This window comes from Pygocentrus nattereri, chromosome 4 (assembly GCF_015220715.1).
Source record: "Pygocentrus nattereri isolate fPygNat1 chromosome 4, fPygNat1.pri, whole genome shotgun sequence".
Lineage (NCBI taxonomy): Eukaryota > Metazoa > Chordata > Actinopteri > Characiformes > Serrasalmidae > Pygocentrus > Pygocentrus nattereri.
Genome location: NC_051214.1, coordinates 18,088,344 through 18,106,873, shown reverse-complemented (window position 1 = coordinate 18,106,873; position 18,530 = coordinate 18,088,344).

Here is an 18,530-nt window from a genome sequence, read left to right as displayed (position 1 = left end):
ACATACATACATACATACATACATACATACATACATACATACATACATACATACATACATATATATATATATATATATTTATTTTTAGGGGCGGCACGGTGGCGTGGTGGGTAGCGCTGTCGCCTCACAGCGAGGAGGGCCTGGGTTCGATTCCCCGTCCGGGCGGCCAGGGTCCTCTCTGTGTGGAGTTTGCATGTTCTCCCTGTGTCTGCGTGGGTTTCCTCCGGGTTCTCCGGTTTCCTCCCACAGTCCAAAAACATGCTGTCAGGCCAATTGGACATGCTAAATTGCCCCTAGGTGTGAGTGTGTGAGTGACTGTCTGTGTCTGTCTGTCTGCCCTGCGATGGACTGGCGACCTGTCCAGGGTGTATCCTGCCTTTCGCCCGAAGACTGCTGGGATAGGCTCCAGCATCTCCCCGCGACCCTGACGGAGAAGCGGCTTAGAAAATGGATGGATGGATGGATGGATGGATATTTAAGGTCTACTGTAAAATTCTACTGCCCTTATTATTACTGAGTAGGTCTCTCAGCAGATACCATATATGGTGTGTGTGTTTGTATGTGGGAAAGTGAGTGTTGTAGCTGTATTAAATCATTTGTGGTACCAAGGGATTGAAATTATTTAGTTATGTAAATCATAATGTGTTTCAAGTGCTGCCTTTTGTATGCAACGATTAGAACAAAGTCAGAAAAGGGATCAAAACTGCCGCTGTCATTTAAAGACAACGAGGATTCAAGCTATGCTCCAATAAAACATGTATAATGTCACAATGCTGTAACTTAGAAGGTGCCGTATCTAATAAAAACATGCCTGTAATTACAGTGTGCTGTTTTCTGTTGCTGAGTTATTGGCGGTATATTCTAGTATAAACAGTAGGGAACCCTCAGGGCCCTCTGTGCCCACTGCATCCACAAATGCTGTTAAAACTCTAAAATACAAAGAAGAAACCAGATATAAACAGAAATGCTTCCAAGTTCTCTGGGCCTGAGCTCATTATAGATAGATAGATAGATAGATAAAATGGGCATACATTTTTCAAGAAACAATAAAGTTCTTAGTTTTAGGATTTGATTTGTTTTCTTTGTACTACTTTCAAGTAAATGTAGGCTTTAAATGATTTGCACATCATTACATTTTGTTTTCATTTACATTTTGCACAGCATCCCAACTTTTTCAGAAATTGGGTTGTACAACTAAGCTGTCTCTTCCATTGGTTAGAACTGTTGTTTGGAATTAACCAATCATGTACAATTTATGAGCCCAGTATACAGTGGGTGGAAACAATTTTGTGAGACAAACTCCAATCTAGACTCTCTGGAAGTAGCTACGTCGCTTTGATTTGAGCAGTAGTTTAACCAGGCTTTAGTCTGTTGTTGGCAGGTGTTGAAAGCAGTGGTAGCTCTGTTCCAGGGCACTTTACTAAAGGTGTCACAGTAAAACTGCTACACACATGGTACAATATATATCAGTATGTTACAAGCTTTAAATATAATACATGGATGTTGCTTACAAGCTTCAGCTGTCAGTGTTTAATCTAAAATGGGCAAAAAAAAGTTATTGTGTATCCATGTTAGCAAAGTTCTAACATACTATTAGGTACCAATCGGGAGCTTGAGATTGAGATTTATGTCCTGAACACAAGGCCTAATTTGAATAATTGCAGTTTACCACTAAACTGAACTGTCTAGAAACAGGACTCAGGACTCAGCCAAGTGTTTGGATGGCATCAAGCTACAGGCAATGGGCTGTCCACCTGTTATAGACAACCATGGCCAAGTTACTTCAGTTGTCCCAGGTACGTTATTCAGGTACTCCTTAGGAAGAGATCCTTCGCCTTTTTGCTGTCTCAACCAGTTAAAATTTCCCACATGTTCTTTTAAAAGTTTATTAAAAGACTTCTTATCCTCTGTGCTTGCCTGGTTATCTCTTGAATCTTCCTCCTTAGCTCCCACCTCTTTAGCTTCTCTTTTAATCCCCACGATACAGCCATTTAAATCAAATTGTAACAATATTATTGTCAGGTCTACAATTAAGATTTGGACACAGTTCAGGTGTCATTTTGGCATACAGTCACTCCCACTTTTTACACCACTCAGTGCAAACCCACTATTCCCCCCCTCTTTACAAGACCGAGCCTTTAAGATCTGGCATGACCATGGTCTTAAATCTGTCACCGACTTGTATATCGAAGGTGTTTTTGGCTCCTTTCAGCAACTCTCTGATACATATAAACTACCTCGTTCTCATCTCTTTCGCTACTTGCAGATCCATGACTTTGTTAAGAAAAAATTCCCTAACTTTCCAGATCCACCGCCTCAGTCACCTCTAGATACACTTTTCTCATCTCTCCCCTCTACTCTCAAGGGGGTTGTATCTATATTTTATACAAGGATTTTTGCTCTCCACCCCTCTGACCATACAATCAAAACTCTATGGGCTCAAGATCTTGGGGAAGATATTTCGGAGGAGACCTGGCGTGCAATATTGTCACGCGTTCATACCTCCTCTGTGAGTGCTAAACACGGGGTAATACAATGTAAACTATTGCATAGGGTATACTGGACCAAAACCAGACTGTCTAGAATTTACAGCAATATTGACCCCAACTGTGACAGATGCCATCAAGGCCCGGCTAATCTATATCACATGTTCTGGACTTGTCCTTTATTACAGACATACTGGAACTCGATATTCAGTTCACTCTCAGGCATTTTGCAAGTGCCTGTTGCTCCCTCTCCAGTTATCGCAATGTTTGGTGTTCTTCCAGCTACTCTCACATTATCTAAACGCAAATCCAATTTGGTAGCGTTTCTGACTCTTTTAGCAAGGCGGCTCATTCTGACCCATTGGAAAAAAGCATATCCTCCCTCTCACACACACTGGATAAAAGTCGCGCTGTATTTCATGAAACTAGAAAAAATGAACTACACCCTTAAAGGATCTATAGGTAATTACTACAAAGCATGGGGACCCTTCTTAACACATCTAGATGATGTGGAGCTCTTGGATCATCAAGATTCCAATTAGTTAGATTCAAAAAGTGACTGCCTCCAATTTTGTCTTGGGCCGTTGCCTCCTGCCTCCTTTTGTGTCTCTGTTTGTATGATTAAGATGCTATCAACCGCTGATTTGTGGTGTACAAATATTTCACTTTTAATGTAACTCTGTTTTTTGTCTATTTTTTTTTCATTATTATTTTTTTTTGTTTGTTTTATTATTTGTTTCTTTGTCTGTGTAGGTGTGCAAGTGTATGTTTTTGATGCATATCTTAAACCAACAAATAAAACAATGATAAAAAAAGACTTCTTATGTTCTCTTTCAGCATTTTCAGCACTGCAGGTCATAAATGGAATGAAACCTTCTCAAGGCTTTTGTTACCCTTTCTGTAGCTGCTGTGTTTTGCTCTCTGGTCCCAAAATTTCTCAGTACAACCAAGCTTTTTATATTCCACTGGCTTATCACAGAGCATTTTGTCAAAGAGGCCTGTTGCTTCTCCAAATAAGGACTGATTCATAAGTGGTCTGGCCCATTCTCATCATACCATCAGTTGCTTTGGTTTTTCATTCTCCAAGACCTTCAAAAGCTTTGATAAATGGATGTCACGTTATCTTTTATCATACCTATAAACTTTTAAAGAACAAAATATGGTTTAAACTGGATTTTGTTTTGTAGATAAAAGAAACAGCTGGAATGGCTTTACTGTGGTGGCTACAAAGAGGACTCAGAAGAGCCAGTACATCTATTTTGAGTACTGCGAAAAACAGAACCTTAAGAAAATAACATCTCTATTAAAATACACTAGATTTCCAAAAGTATTCACTTACCCATCCAAATCACTGAATTCAGGTGTTCCAATCACTTCCATGGCCATAGGTGTATAAAACCAAACCCATAGGCCTGCAGACCTTCTACAAACATTAGTGAAAGAATGAGTCGCTCTCAGGAGCTCAGTGAATTCCAGCGTGGTACCGTGATCGGACGCCACCTGTGCAACAAGTCCAGTCGTGAAATTTCCTCACTACTAAATATTCCACAGTCAACTCTCAGTGGTATTAATCCATCTTAGATGGTCCGAAAGACCATGGAAATGTATGCTGTGGTCGAATGGGTCCTTGTCAAGTTCTCCGTGGCAGTGACAAACAGGATCATCCACACTTTTATCAGTAAAAGGTGCAAAAGTTACCAACTTTCATGGTATGAAGGTGCATCAGTGCTCATTGCATGGGTGACCTGCTTAGGTGTGAAGGTACTATTGATGCGGAGGTGTATATTAAGAATTTAGAGAGACATATTTTGCTGTCAAGTTGTCATATTTTCTCAGGAAGTCCATGATTATTTTAGTAAGACAATACCAGGCTTCATTCTCCATGTGCTACAACAGAATGGCTTTGTAGACACAGAGTGTGTGAGCTTGACTGGCTTTCCTGCGGTCCAGATTTGTCTCCTATTGAAAATGCATGGAGCATCATGATGGGGATAATCAGACAACGATGACCACAGACTGTTGAGCAGCTGAGGTCTTGTATAAGCAATAATCGGCAAAATTAGTATCCTTTTTGGGAACCTCAGTTCCCAAATGATGGGAAAAAAAAGTGTCATTACAGCTTTTTTTGTGTGTTTTGCAGGCACATTTGACATATTTTCTTTCTGCTTTAGTCAGTTCAGTAAAGGTTAGAGAGAATTTACAGATTCTTGTTTCTAATACATTTTACAAAATGCCCAGTTTTCTAGAAATGGAGTCAATCCAGTTAAACTGATTGTTACCACAGGTTGAAAAAAAACTTAAGCTGTAAATCTATATTTCATGTTTACCCTACAATACTTCTGGATATTTCTGGATACAAGTCCATTGTAGTTTCTTTAAATGTCTCCTTGGAGGTCCAGCAGGGGGCACTCTAAGATATCAATATCATATATTCACCATCATGAAAGCTAAATGGACTTTGAGTTGGTAGTAAAGTTGCAACTCATCACAAGAAAAAAGAACAATACAGAGCAGAAATAAAGGGAGGAAACATTAACTTGGCTAGACAACAAAGTCTTGGAGGAGTAATCACATATGCATACAATATAAATAATACGTTTTAAAGTCGACCTGAAACCAAATTGTCCTTTTGTACCTTGTTAGCTTACGTCCTCGCTCATGCATCATCCCACTGAAAATACAAAGTTTTTGTTGTCACATAGTATGTAAGAAAATGCTTTCTGATTTCCAGTCCATGTTGACTTTACGCAGGGTGGGCTGCATGTATTGTATGGAAATGTTCACAGATTTAGCCATTTGTAAAATCCAATTTATATGGCAAAAACACTGGAGTTCAGTAGAGTTGTATGACATGGTTTTGCCAAGTGAGGGCAGCGCTGTTATTTATTATTCTTATTCCAGGCCGCTGCCTTGGCCAGTCTGCACTGCATCACTGATCCTAAACAGAATGCCTGTTGCTTTTATAGCTGTTTTTATCCACAACCAGCTGATGAAATAAAAGTTCCTCATATCAGAACCATATTTTTTTCCATAAAAGTTATTTATTCAGGTTTCTCCATTCTTATGATGCACACACTACCTGGGTGCAAATAGTTCCCCTTGTGGAGCAAATTTAATGTGCCAAACTGTGAGTGTGAATTACAGTATTCATGACAGATACATGCGACAAAAACAGATGGCAAAATAGCCGGAAAGCCCATATTATCGGCTTATAATTATCGGAATTGTAACACAATGTAAAATGTAGCTGGTGTTATACACCATATTTCCAAAAGTATTCAGTCACCCATCCAAATCATTGGATTCAGGTGTTCCAGTCACTTCCGTGGCAACAGGTGTATAAACCCAAGCCCCTAGTCCTGCAGGCTGCTTCTACAAACGGGTCGCTCTCAGGAGCTCAGTGAATTCCAGCGTGGTACCGTGATCGGACGCCACCAGCCATGAAATTTCCTCCCTACTAAATATTCCACAGTCAACTGTCAGTGGTATTATAACAAAATGGAAGCGATTGGGTACGACAGCAACTCAGACACAAAGTGGTCGGCCACGTAAAATGACAGAGCGGGGTCAGCGGATGCTGAGGCACATAGTGCGCAGAGGTCACCAACTCTCTGCAGAGTCGATCGCTACAGACCTCCAAACTTCATGTGGCCTTCAGATCAGCTCAAGAACAGCGTAGAAAGCTTCATGGAATGGGTTTCCATGGCCAAGCAGCTGCATGCATATAGTGTATGTCACTACTGTCAGAACAAAACCTCGTATCTCCAAAATGGTAACTTTACAGAAGAAAGTAAAAACATACTTTACTGGAAGACAATGGAACCAGAATTTTTTCCAAGTAATTTTGGGCCGTTTCCTTTAGTCCATTTATCATGAAATTTATACACAATATATAGGCTGACAGACATTTTCAAATCATGCCAAAAACTGAAAAACGACAAAAATGGAGATACTCTAATCTTTTGTGCATATGCTTTTCAAGTCATGTTTTTTTCATAATAATAGTGATATTTACCACCCAGATGAGAAGTTTCAAAAAAGTACACTACCAGTCTAAAGGACTGCTGATTGATTCGTTTATTACAGCAGGACATATTGCTGTTGTTGTGTTATTGTTTTGCTGTCCGATGTTGACCAGAGCAGGATAGGTCACCCTTTGACTGGTTCCTCTCAGTGTTTTTTCCTCTCGCTCTTAGGGAGTTTTTCCTGCCACTGTCTCCACTGGTGACGCTTATGGGGGATCAGACCCGGATTTTTCTGTAAAGCTGCTTTGTGATGACACCTGCTGTAAAAAGCGTTACATAATATAAGATAAACTTTTCTTATCCCGCTGGGGGAAATGTGCCTTGTTACAGCAGAATACACAGTAAGCAGATTAAGAGCAGTAAGTAGACAAAGATGTGCATCATACAAAAGACACTATAGAAATAAATAAACAAGGTGCCTGTTAGCAGAAAAATATAAAAAATAAAAATAGGATTAAGAAACTATACAAATTTACTTAAATAAATTTTGACTTAAAAGAGTTGACTGGTATCTACACTGCTCAAAAAAATAAAGGGAACACTCATACCACATCCTAGATCTGAATGAATGAAATATTCTCATTGAATACTTTGTTCTGTACTAATTAACCAATTTGGAGTCACACACAAAATTAAAGTGGAAAAACACACGACAGGCTAATCCAACTTTGATGTAATGTCCTTAAAACTTAAAAAAGCCTGGGCATGCTCCTGATGAGGTGGTGGTCTCCTGAGGGATCTCCTCCCAGAACTGGACTAAAGCATCCACCAACTCCTGGACAGTCTGTGGTGCAACGTGGCGTTGGTGGATGGAGCGAGACATGATGTCCCAGATGTGCTCAATCGGATTCAGGTCTGGGGAATGGGCGGGCCAGTCCATAGCTTCAATGCCTTCATCTCGCAGGAACTGCTGACACACTCCAGCCACATGAGGTCTAGCATTGTCCTGCATTAGGAGGAACCCAGGGCCAACCGCACCAGCATATAGTCTCACAAGGGGTCTGAGGATCTCATCTCAGTACCTAATGGCAGTCAGGCTACCTCTGGTGAGCACATGGAGGGCTGTGCGGCCCTCCAAAGAAATGCCACCCCACACCATTACTGACCCACTGCCAAATTGGTCATGCTGAAGGATGTCGCAGGCAGCAGATCGCTCTCCACGGCGTCTCCAGACTCTGTCACGTCTGTCACATGTGCTCAGTGTGAACCTGCTTTCATCTGTGAAGAGCACAGGGCGCCAGTGGCGAATTTGCCAATCCTGGTGTTCTCTGGCAAATGCCAAGCGTCCTGCATGGGGTTGGGCTGTGAGCACAACCCCCATCTGTGGACGTCAGGCCCTCATACCATCCTCATGGAGTCGGTTTCTAACCGTTTGTGCAGACACATGCACATTTGTCGCCTGCTGGAGGTCATTTTGCAGGGCTCTGGCAGTGCTCCTCCTGTTCCTCCTTGCATAAAGGCGGAGGTAGCGGTCCTGCTGCTGGGTTGTTGCCCTCCTACGGCCTCCTCCACGTCTCCTGGTGTACTGGCCTGTCTCCTGGTAGCGCCTCCAGCCTCTGGACACTACGCTGACAGACACAGCAAACCTTCTTGCCACAGCTCGCATTGATGTACCATCCTGGATGACCTGCACTACCTGAGCCACTTGTGTGGGTTTTAGAGTCCGTCTCATGCTACCACGAGTGTGAAAGCACCACCAACATTCAAAAGTAACCAAAACATCAGCCAGAAAGCAGAAAGGTACTGAGAAGTAGTCTGTGGTCCCACCTGCAGAACCACTCCTTTATTGGGTGTGTCTTGCTAATTGCCAATAATTTCCACTTGTTGTCTATTCCATTTGCACAACAGCTGTGAAATTGATTGTCAATCAGTGTTACTTCCTAAGTGGACAGTTTGATTTCACAGAAGTTTGATTTACTTGGAGTTATATTGTGTTGTTTAAGTGTTAACTTTATTTTTGTGAGCAGTGTATATCTCGTGCAAAAAGATTCAACTCTGTTGCAGCACAAGACACATACAATGTTTACACAGTAAACAACAGACAACAGAGGATTTTCCTTATTGTTTCTCACTTAGAAATTATAATAAAGACATATATTAATAATATAGACCAAAGTAAAAAAAAGTAACTCAAACAAAACTATTCTCTTAAAAATTAGACTTGATGCTTTAATCACTCAATGTCATCAATCATTGTCTCAAGCAGCTTCATGAGGAACCTTCTGACATGCTTTTCCAGCAGAACTGAAGAAGATACACACATGCATTTTTTTTGTTTCTTTATTTTTCAAAATTTAACTTAAAAAATTGGAATTTTCTTTTTCATTCAAGTTCACAGTCTTTTATTTGAAACAATTTTCATTTGCATTTAAATACAGAGAGATTCACTGGAAAGAGGCCCTGAATATTCTGTAATAACTCTCACTAGGGCTACTCAATCTGAACAAAACAACAAAACAATGAGGATATAGAGCTTCGAACAAGCCGGTATGCCACTGCGTTGGAGCAATGAAGGAGGCGCCGGACAGCCGTTGTGATGTTTAAACTCTGTTTGCAACATCCGGGTGCAGACCTCCCAAACCCATTCATGTGTCCGGCAGAAAACAGAGATCACTTCCAGCATCGCATGTAATCGATCACATACATGAAGGTATGTACCTTATTTTTTTGGTTCAGATTGCTTCATCCTAATCGGAGTTACAGCAGAATATTTGGGGGCCTCTTTCGAGTGAATCTTCCTGTATGAGCCTTTAGATGAAAATGTCTTTATTAAAAAAAATGCATATTCACTTATGTGTGTTGTACCCAACATTCTGACTGGTAAGCTAGAGTGTTAGAAATTCATTGTGTCATTGTTCACTCCTGCAGCCTTTATGCAGCTGAATTCCTGATTGTTCCTTCCACACCAAGATGAGAGATTCCTGTCTGTACATAATTTCTACAGATTTTAGGATTTTGACTGAGGGATCACTGGAAGTGGAGTTATTGGTACACAGTCAGCGAGGCAGTTGGGAAAGCACACAACCTAGTGGGGCATCTGTAAAGGTCAGAAAGATGGCATGATCTGTGTTCATTTATGACAGTTTGTTTAGCTGATCAGAATCAATAATGTAGTCCAGATGTGCTAAGATGAACAAAGTGCGATTAGTGGGCGGCACACAGATTAGTGTGCCGCCCATTAATCTGCTCACCCTGTAGTAAGACTGGATGGAGTCCAAGTGAGGAGGAGTTGGTAATTTTAAATATGACAGGGTCAAGCTGTTAGATGTTTTCATTACCACAGATGGTAGGGCAGCAGGCCTGCGGTCATTAGGGCAGGTAGCGTTGTCCTTTTTTGGAAAGTGGTACAGAAATGGATGACTTGAAGTAGTCAGGGACAAAACACTTTTCAGGATACTGAACTTGTATGTAAACACTGAAGCCAGCAGGTTTACATGTGTTTTGGTGTTGCACAAGAGACAGTCAGATCCAGCTGCTTTCCGTGGAAATTGAGGGTAGTGTAGACAAAGAACCAGTGCCCCCGCAGGCAGTGAATGGCCAAACAGCTGCAAGGGGCAGACTGTGGAACATCAAGCAGCATAAAGCGCAATGGTGGACGAAGCACACAAACCATGTACTTGAGTTAAAGTAGAGACACCCAAGGTAAAATATTACTCCAGTAAAAGTAGAAGTTCCTCCCTTAAGACCTCCACTTGAGTAAAAGTACTAAAGTATTTACCTTCAAATGTACTTAAGTATAAAGTAAAAGTACTAAAAGAGTAATTATGGCTCTAATGTCCTGTTATCATTTATATAACAAGACTCGCTTCATGAACTCATTTCAGGTGAAAATCCTCCAGTGTCTCTCTTGGTAAACCAGTCTTTTAATAGAACGTCATTAATTAGTGACGCTGACGTCTATTAAAGTGATCATAAGCACAAAACACTGAAGACAAACAGTTTCCATCAGGGAGAACCGAGTGGCTCTGAAATCACTTTTTACAAACAAGCAAAGTTTCAGTTTCAGATTTATTTACAACTTAGTTCCAAGTTTAAGTTTAATAAAAACTGGCTTTAAACTCAGGATCACAAATGAGTTCCTTTACTATATTGATCTGTAGGTCTCTGTTCATAAACATAAACCAGCCCAAACTAATTTACTATAAAATGAAATGGTGTTTGTATAAATTCAGAAAAAAGCCGCGTCAGTCACGACTGCATATGTGGACATATTTCTATATTGTGCTCTTTGTACACAAAGTTAGGTTAGTTTATCATTTATGTTGAACAGACTCTCTCAAAATTTTATGCTGCTGCACTGACGTTGAACCGTGTGCTGCACTGGGTCGGTATGACCAACAGGTCAAAACAAGCTCTTGCACTTCTTGCGTTTTGACATGTTACATTTTTATACACACAGAAACCAAAAGGAGCGACAGATTTTTTAAAATTTAGTAGAGGAAAAAGTCAGATATTTGACTTTGAAATGTAGTGGAGTGAAAGCAATTTAATGCACAGGCTTATCTGGTGCCCTGAGTAATTCCGGGGCTTTGGTTGTTTGTTTATTTTGTTTTATTTAAATAAGATTTCATTACTTACCCTCCAACTATCCACACTCATGCATGTATCACACCATGCATGTCATTCATGTCTATGACTGTTGATTGGCTGGATTTACTCAAAAGAATCTGATTGGTGGCTACATTTGACTTGAAAGTCATAATGAGGTCCTTATAACAAAATTCATGAGAGCAAAGCTCAATAACAAAATGATCAAAAGGAAGAAGTAACTGGGAAATTCACTGTGGTTGATTATGATTTTAATAATAGGAATGTACTGTACCAGTGGTCAAATACAGGAATATACTTATACTTATACTTATACTTATACTTATACTTATTGAACACAGTTAGGCCGCATTCTAGAATATATTAGAATTAACACAGAACCACTAGAACAAGAAATTTAGGAAAACAAGACATGGGGGGAGAACATCTGATGGCTGAAAGACTACCAATAATCCCTCAAACAACACAGAGCACAGAAGGGCACAGGCGTTGACTGATACGGAGTCGTGCCCACAACTTAACTACCACAGCTACAACAACTTATCTTATGTGTGTACCTTAATAAATCAAGGCCTGAAATGAACTATTACTACATAATTTTCTTGTTTGCCATAGTAATTTGTTGTCAGAGTTTAGTCTGTGCCGCTGGCCACCAGCAGAGGGCGACGATGGTGAGGCCCCACAAGCACAAGGAACTCCAACTCCCAGAAGCCCTCAGGCTGATTAGGCCGAACCTGGCACACATGTGGCCTCCTCTACTTAAGGCTGGGGCACTTTTGTGACACCTTTGTAGAGGAGGACTGGTAAGGTTCTTGGCCCAGGTGGGTGTTAAGATGAAAAGAAAAGTGAGAAATTGCCCCAGAACTATTTAAAAGCCAAAAAGAATTCCTAAACAAGAAACAGCTCCATGCCGTACCAAAATGTTTATTCCACAAAGAACAGATAGGTGAAACATGAAGTCGACCTTTTTCTCATAATCCTAGAAGAAGTCTTTGTTTTCTGATTATCTTTTTTTTTAACTTTCTATCTCAGCCTGTCTGAGTTTGAGTCGGTGTATCATCAGGAGAGTCATTAGCATGCAGGTGAGCCTTTCTTCACACACAGCTTTGGACTGTGAGAAGCGCCATGGTGACCAAACTGGTCCAGGAGGCTAGGCGAGCAGGAGCACCGATCAAGGCAGATGAGAACATCAAAGGACACTGGATGAGCTGCTCAGCACAGCAAAGAAACACAGAGACTGATTGTTCTGATTGGTTTGACTGAGAACAACACACAGTGTTACGAGTGCAGCAGAGCCAGAGGGTAACAGATATGAGGCTCCTTGAGATGTTGGCGCTCCACCGTCAACAAACCTGAGTGAGCGAGTGAGAGCAGAGGCTACTACAGCATTGACCTTCAGTTCACCATAACTCTGTCAGTGAACCATAAGCTGTGTGAACGGCCAGATCTGCACCTGTTATCTAACAGGAAAAACTTGCCAAACAAGATCTTATGGTGTACAAAGATAAAATTCATTTATTCATTTTAGTCAAAGAAAGTGTCAAAACACAAAACAAACAATATAGTGGAGAAAGACCATCAATGTGTGTATGTATATTTTTATATATATATATATATATATGTGCCTTGAAAAAGTGTTCAAAAGAAAATTAGACATGTTTTTCAAGATTTTTTTTACAAATAAAAATCTGAAAAGTGTGGCGTGGATTTGCATTTAGCCCCCCTGAGTCAATACCACCTTTCGCTGCAATTACAGCTGTAAGTCTTTTGGGTTATGCCTCTACTAGTTTTGCACATCTAGAGGCTGAAATTTGTGCCCATTCTTCTTTGCAAACTAGCTCAAGCTCAATCTGATTGGATGGAGAGCATCTGTGAACAGCAGTTTAAGTGTTGCCACAGGGATTTAGGTCTGGACTTCAACTGGGCCCTTCTAACACATGAATATGCTTTGATCTAAACCATTCCACTGAAGCTCTGGCTGTATGATTAGGGTTGCTGTCCTGCTGGAAGGTGAGCCTCCATCCTAGTCTCAAGTCTTTCTTCTGGTTTTCCTCCAGGATTGCCCTGTATTTAGCTCCATCCATCTTTCCATCAACTCTGACCAGCTTCCCTGTCCCCGCTGAACAGAAGCATCACCACAGCTTGATGCTGCTTCCGCCATGTTTCACAGTAGGGATGGTGTGTTCAGGGTGATGTGCGGTGTTAGTTTTCTGCCACACATAGCGTTTTGCATTTAGGCTAAAAAGTTCAACTCTGGTCTCATCTGACCAAAGCACCTTCTTCCACATGTGCTGTGTCCCCTACATGGCTTGTGGCAAACTGCAAACAGGACATGTTATGGCTCAGTTTAAAAAATGGCCTTCTTCTTGCCACTCTTCCATAAAGACCAAATTTGTAGAGTACACACCTGAGCTGTGGATCTCTGCAGCTCCTCCACAGTGACCAGGGGCCTCTTGGCTGCTTCTCTGATTAGTGCTCTCCTTGCCTGAGCTGTCAGTTTAGGTGGACGGCCATGTCTTGGTAGGTTTGCAGTTGTGCCATACTCCCTCCGTTTTCAGATGATGAACTGTAAGGTGTTCATAGCTTGGTATATTTTTATAACCTAACCCTGCTTTACACATCCCCACAACTTTACCCCTGACCTGTCTGGTGTGTTCCTTGGTTTTCATGATGCTGTTTGATCACTAATGTTCTCTAACAGTCCTCTGGGGCCTTCACAGGACAGCTCTAGTTATACTCAGAAAAAATTACACACCGGTGGACTCTATTTACTATTTAGGTGACTTCTGAAGGCAGTTAGATAGACACTGGATTTTATTGAGGGGTATCAGAGTACAGGGGTTGAAGACAAACGCACGCCACACTTTCCAGGTTTTCATTTATGAAACATTTTGAAAACTATGCAACATTTTTTTTCACTTCACAATTACTTGCTATGTTGTGTTGGACTATCACGCCAAATCCCCCAAAAAACGCATTTTACATGTTTGTGGGTGTAACGTGGAAAAAATATGGAAAAGTTCAAGGGGTATGAATACTTTTTCAATGCGTGTGTGCATGATATATATTTTGTATGTATGTAAAAATACTGCATGCTCATTGTGGACCCCTGGTGGTTTGACACCAAGGGACTTTTTATACCATACTGTATATAGAAAGGGCCTAGCTCATAGCTCAAAGAGTTATCAACATTTTTAAAGTCTGGCTTGGCAACACTGCTGTAAAAACCCTGTAACCTGAGATGCTGAAACTCTTTTATGCAGATTAAGAATTATGAATCATGTGAAGAAACATCTGAGCTGTACAGTGTTCCCTTGCGGGTTTTCAAAAAATATTAATAGAAAAAATATATTGCAGGTTTTCTGTGGAACGCGATCTGTGGAAAATATATATATATATATATATATATATATATATATATATATATATATATATATATATATATGTGTGTGTGTGTGTGATTAATTTTTACATTTAAAAAATCCCAAGATGTTATGTTAAAAATATTAATTCTAACAATAAAGGAATATTATAAATCATAAAATATTACGATTTACAGTAAATAGTGCATATTTACTCAGTGGATTTGTACTCAGGTACAAAACATGCACAGAACAGTGTGGGAATGGTTATTAAGGGAATGGGAAAGGTTTATGTAGCGTAAAAGTGTGGGGGAGGGTTTATAAAACCTTAAAATAGTGTATAAATACTTAAATAAATATAGCGTCCCTACTTCACGGATTTTCGTTTATCGCGGGTGGTCCTGGAACGTAACACCCGTGATAAATGAGGGAACACTGTATTCACATTTTAGTGGAAATAAATATTCATTCTTTTACCTCTCTTTATAATTCATGACCACATTCATGGATTAGTTCATTAGATATATTAAGTTACTTTACCAAGAACTGCAGGCCACAGCAATTAAACAGGGGTGTGACTGGCTGGTCTTCATTTGAGCTGGTCAACAAGATGCTCTGTTCTGTAACAGGGTGCAAAAATGAACGGATGCAGCTGATGAACCAGCCTCTCACACTCTGAGTGATATATATGTGAGTATGTCTGTCTGTCGGTGGCACCAGGCAAAAGATTGATGCAGGAACCACAGCTGATTTTAACTACTCATGGTATTGATCTTCCACCAAGAATGCTTTAAAAAAAATACATGCTAGGCCTAAAACTTTCTGAAAACTATCATAAAACAATGTTTTGGGCACCAGGCACTGTATTTATAACCATTTAATGTAATAACTTTCTGGGATACAGACAAACTATTCAGATATCTGGTTCCTATCAGTGCCACTGTGAACAATCCCCCACCTTAACATTTCATTCAACCCAACTTGCCAACCCATCCCAATTCTGTTATGTTAACCTCTTCAACTCCTTGGGACCAACGGTGGTTCCAAAATGCACTTGGTCATGTTCTTCATAACGTTCATATTTCATAAGCTCCATTGAGAAGCTGGGTGTCGTATGAGGCTGTAACACTTCTTTCCAGTCAAATAGATGATGTCATTTTAAACCCTTATAATAAAAGAAGCTGAACTCAAACTGAAAGTTTGTTTTTCTACAGAAAGTCGACCCGTTTTTCCCCAAATCTGGGCTATAAACTATAAACAGACGGCGTCTCTTCAGTGATCTGCTCTGTAAACATTACTTTTATAAAATAAGCGTCTGAGATTTTTGGCTTTCAGCAGTGAATTGTAAGCATATAGTGATATGTGTAGATCATAAAACACGCTCTGTTCATTTGAGGGGAGATTTTACCAAAAAAGGAACATGTTTATTTTATGCAGTTACTGAATATTTTGCCTCACAATTTGGGTAAATTCAGATGGAAAAACTGAAACATACCCATGAACATATATATGCTTAGTGAATAGTTTTATATGAATAGTATAACCAATTCAAAATAGATGAATAGTTATATAGTACTATATGAATAGTTTTGAATTAGACTTAAGGCACAGCATTATTTCTCCCCAATTCAGTAATTTATACCGGCGTAATTCAGTGTTAGAGACTTAATATGATGCATTATCCGCCTGTGTTTGGCCACTGATATTAAAAATGTAATAATTTGTTGAGTGACATTTAGGGTTCATGACCGAATCAGCTGCTATGTTTTTCCTTCCAGCTGAAAGTGAGTATGTGTAATTTGTTTTACTTACTTCATGGGGACTGAATCTCTACGAGTGGAAGAGATCAACATTTTTGATGCTTACTCTGGTCCCAATGAACATCACTTTTTTTTATTCGAAGTGCTGCTTTCATTTGGAAAACGAAATTCCTTTTGGTCACTGAGTTTCAGGTCTAGGTAGTATTTAGCTACACTTAAACATGGCTGAATTGAAAGGCCCCTAAAAGATAGTAATACAATGTGTGTGTGTGAGTGTGTGCGCACACATCCGTGTGTGTGTGTGGGCGGGTGGCTTCCCAGCTCTTGAACATGGCCTCACTCCAAGCTCTCTGGTCCCAAGGCTAATATTTCTGAGCCACACTGCCAATTCAGCGCCTCAGGCCAAGCATGACTAAATAAGGATGTTCAGCTTTTGCAGAGGAAAAAGAAGCCGCCTGATTTTCACAGCAAACGCCGTTCAACTGCTTGGATCCTTGTGTGACTGCAGACTCCTTCCAGCCCACAGAGCTGATGGATGCCTCACATGATAGATATGGATTGGCACGTTCTTTAGCTTGTGGCTAAGGCCAAAATGGTTAAGACCTCCTGTATTACAGTAACTTCACTCACAAATTCAAATGTGGCTACTAGTAAATAAAAACTAACTGGGAATGTTTGTCATTAGTGCAATACTAAAATAAAGGATGGAGCAATCAGTTTAACATTCTTATCCTTCAAAAGATGCTGCAATGCTGGAGACTCTCTCTCTGGCTTTACCTCAATATCTCTGAACAGTGATGCTGGTAAGGCCGCCACTAGGTGGTGTCTACTTCACAGGATTCTGATTGCACATGTTCAACCACTTATTAACTTGAACTTCTATGAGTAAAAGTCTAGGTGCCAAATTAATGAAAAAACATGAAGTGCCTTTGTGAGGTGTTGGGCCACAATGAGCCCTCAGAACAGCTTCACATCTCTGGAACTATACTGGATGAATAGAATATCCTTCTTCACTCAGTTGGTGTTCAGATGATGGTGAAGGAGAGCGCTGTCCAACATGTCAGTCCATAATCTCCCAAAAGAGGTTCAAGGAATTGAGAAGATCTGGCAAAGGCCAGAGCATATGACTTATACCATTTTCATACTAATCGAACCATTCAGAGCCCTGTGGATGGGAACCGTGTCATCCTGAAAGAGACCACCCCCATCAGGATAGACATGTTTCATTAGAGGACAAAGGTGATCAGTCAGTATAATTATGTATTGATTTGCTGTGAACCTTTCCCTCTAACGGGACGAGTGGCCCAAACCATGCCAGCAAAATGCACCCCAAAGCATAACGGAGCCACCAGACCCCCACATTGTAGGGGTCAGGCATTATTTGTGTAAAATGATCAAATTGTAAGTTGCTCTGGATAAGAGCGTCTTCCAAATGCTATAACTGCCATAACTGCAAATTTCCTGAGGTATTAAGGACACAAAGTCTTTTATTTTGGGAAATAAATCAACTGAGATTGAGATTTTTTGGTCTTTAGTTTCAGAAATTAGTAACAATTCACTTTTCTGGTGTTCCTTTGGGAAATTAGGCAAGTTGGGCTTGGCTAAGAAGTACCAACCGGGTGAGCCAGTTTGCCAGAGAGGCAGAGAGTGCTGCATCACTAGTTAGTTCAGAACCCCAAAGACAGAAACTCGCAGATTCTGGGTGAAGGAGATAAACAAGGACCTTTTACCTGAATTTGTATTTGACCACTTACTTTCCCCAAAGAAAGCACATCATCATGATATGTTCATTTTCAGGAACCCCTTAGAATTTTGACTGAGGCCTTTAGGGGCCCAAAAGGGGGTCCAAGACTGAGTGAAAAAGCCAGTGGGACTCGCTATCTTTAACACAATCAAATGTTTGAAGAAATAATACGAAGAATGATGTGAACAAGTGCATTAATATTTATCGTTACACACAAAAAGCAAGCAGGTCTGTTTAAAATGACTGCTTTATCAGGCTGTCAGGATTTAGGTTAAAAAGCTAACAAGTGATCTCAGCATATCTCTCTAGCCTTATTTATCACTGGACCTCATATTAAAATACTTTTTAGCAAGCACAGATGAGGTTAAGCTCATCTTAATAAAAGCTGCACCTTCATCCAGAGGCAGTGCACCTTTCTCAGACACACTTCCATCATTTCCTAATCTAATAACTCCGAGTAATTTACTACCAGGCTGCTCTCACTGCAGGTTCACTTATCTGGAATCTGCTGCAGTGGTTACGGTTGCGTTTCTCTACCCATTTTACCATCTGTATGTCCTCACCCATCTAAAATCACATCCGTGTCCACTGACACATGCTGGGCC